This window comes from Tasmannia lanceolata, unplaced genomic scaffold (assembly GCF_043159265.1).
Source record: "Tasmannia lanceolata isolate RefF3 unplaced genomic scaffold, GAP_Taslan_0.1 ptg000490l, whole genome shotgun sequence".
NCBI classification, from domain to species: Eukaryota; Viridiplantae; Streptophyta; class Magnoliopsida; order Canellales; family Winteraceae; genus Tasmannia; species Tasmannia lanceolata.
Genome location: NW_027519163.1, coordinates 4,838 through 7,500, shown reverse-complemented (window position 1 = coordinate 7,500; position 2,663 = coordinate 4,838). Strand labels below are relative to the sequence as shown.

Below are 2,663 nucleotides of genomic sequence, written 5' to 3'. Positions count from 1 at the left end.
CAGAAGAGGGATTGGTAGTCAAAGTTTTCCCAAAAGATTAGGAAACTTAATCACTCCTGTTGAAGTCTTAGGTCTAGCACGTTGCACCCTTGAGCCCTCTGATCACTTGGTCAGTACCAATCCTAAGACCAAATGCTATCTCAAAAGAGTACATGCTGCTGCTCTAACCTCTAAAACCTGAAGAAGATTCCAGCCCTCCTCAGCGTGTATGATGCCCTGATGCTGTCATCCGATATCAGGACTGCGTTTGTCCAGGCGCTGCTGGATCCTGACAAATATCAAAGCCACTTCGCTGAGGTGAACATGAAGGAGGCCTTGTATGCCCAGTCTTCGGCTGCTGTCACCTTCACTAACGACGACCTCATGCTGAAAACAACTGAACACAATCGTCCCAAGTGATTGGGGAGATTGACAATCACAAGGTCAATCGCATCCTGTTAGACCCTGGTTCGTCGGTCAGCCTTCTGCCCCTGCGACCCCTCAAAGGGAGCCAACCAAAGCAGAAGTGAAGGCCAAGATGTTCCCCAAAACGGCAGAAAGATCTAAGCCAGCCTCGAAACTACAGAGCCGGTCGGAATCATCAGCAATTCCCTCTTCAAAGAATGACGAAGGTTCAGAAGGAGAAGCTATTCTCGATGCAGCAAGCAACGCAGAATCTGAATAGGTATTCCTCGATGATACATCAAGTGACGCAGGGTCAAGTGTGCTCCACGTCGGAAGTGAATCTGATTCTGAAAGAGAAGCCGAGCTGACTTAGTCGTCCAAAGGCCCGAAGTGAGTAAGGTGACATACGAGAGGGGACTTCTAGAAATGGAATTCTTCTCCGAAAAGAGGTCCAGACGATGCGCACTCCTGATGGGCTCACAAAATCCATGGCAAAAATGGAGGTATCGGTTGTGCAAGACCTGAAGACGTTTTATGTCCCATCCTAGTTGGCCGGGAGGCGTGGGACCTTGTTCTACCAGTCGACTGAGCAGCCCCTCTGGAGAGAAGACCAGATTCATAAGGAAGATCCAACCAAAGATGCCACCGAACCGGTGAAGACTCATTACTATTCGCCGAAGGTTAAGGAAACTGTTTTAGCGGGACGCCCCTTGGACCTTAGCCCCTTAAGGGTTGGGTTCTAGTGGCGGGCTCTTGGGTCGTCCGGACCCATATATGGTAAAAGTGGTGGCCTGGTTGGCCCCACACCCCTTATCATGCGTGTCTGTGGGAGCTGTTTGTGCTAGCGTTTTGGCGCTCGCCTTATGGTTCTCAGTCCTCTTTCGCCGAGATGCCTTTTCCAAATCTTTATTCCTTAGATTTGGCATCGGAACAACACCCACTATACTAGATTTAGCCAATTCGGGTGCGGATGGGGATTCTCCAATTGATTCTACAGATTCGGATTTGGATGCCTCTGCGCATAAAGATATGGATAGGGATGCGCCGATTCAGATGCGGCTAGAAAGGCTCGTTTGAGTGATTCATAAACCCTCGTCGGGATAAAAAAGCAAGGGTTTCATCCTCTGCTTATGGGAATGCTACTTCGAGAAATGCTGCTGAAGGATAAACTAGATATGTTGCGAGATAAACTGGATATGTTAGTTCGGCTGATGCTGGTTTGGATGCTTACCTTATCTTTTTCCACCCGGCCGCCCCCCCGGAATTGCAGGACCAGGAACTTCCTTCTATTACGGAAAAACCGATTCTTAGGTGCGCTCTCTCTTACTAGCTCACTGCTTTAGCGCACTTCCCTCTCTTCGCGCTATTGCTTACTTCCCCGCCCCACCACCAGCAAGCCGAAGTTAGAAGGAAATGGGAAGGCGCAAGCCCAAGACCTCCAATCCGAATCCGAACAGACCTATTAGTCAGTCTATCTTTGGAAGAATCTACATTTGCTGGGTGAAGCATTCCGGAAAATGAAATTAACATACCACTGGAATACCCCTATCGTAGATAAGAATCATATGGTTAAGGTCCCGGCACTCAAGACCGTCCATACTAGGGCTAGCTCGACTTAGATCGAAGTTCCATGCATCGTCCACAGAATCAGACTACCAACGATTCGGCATCCCACCACCTCATATAAATCCTTCTTAACATACGCTAATTCTGTGTTGCGCGCAAACGTCATCACACGTGGGTTAACCAGAATGCCACGCACTAAGCCCCTCCCTGTTAAGGCGAAGCGCAAGTAGAAGCCATGGTAGCTTACACCATAACAGCAGGCAGGTAGAAGGAGAGGGCCGCTATCGCCCTAAGCAGCAAGCGCTGAATCAACGCAGAAAGAATGAAGCTGAAGACCAAACTGAAGAAAAGAGTGAGTTTTAAGGATTCCAGTGAATCACCATATGGGAATCAAATCCGGCCCGATAAGAGTGTGAGTGATGATTCCGCATCTCGAAAAGCACCCTCCAAGTTTGACACCAACCTAGTCTTATATACGCTAATTCTGCCGTCTGCAGGCCCTCAATCTTCACGCGAAAGCAACGCAACCTATAGTGCGTTCTTCTTCCCTTGTTCATTGCGCTGGGCGAGGAGAGTAGCCAAGGAACCGTTTAACGCCGTGATATATAACAGCGGTGGCTTGCCTTTTTTCGGGCTCATGAGGACTGAGGGTTTCATGAGATATGCTTTGATGCTGTCGAAAGCATTCTGGCAAGCTTGATCCCATTCAAACA

At 48.9% G+C, this 2,663-nt stretch overlaps 1 protein-coding gene across 1 annotated transcript in view; it reads left to right on the top strand.

Moving 5' to 3' along the window:
* LOC143868496 (uncharacterized) overlaps window positions 1-2,251 on the top strand; it is a 15,245-nt gene extending 12,994 nt beyond the window's left edge. Inside the window, exon 1 of the mRNA XM_077376184.1 lies at window positions 1-2,251. This exon is cut by the window's left edge and continues 12,994 nt beyond it. The gene's annotated coding sequence lies outside the window, so the exon portion shown is untranslated.
* Window positions 2,252-2,663: the final 412 nt, after the last annotated feature.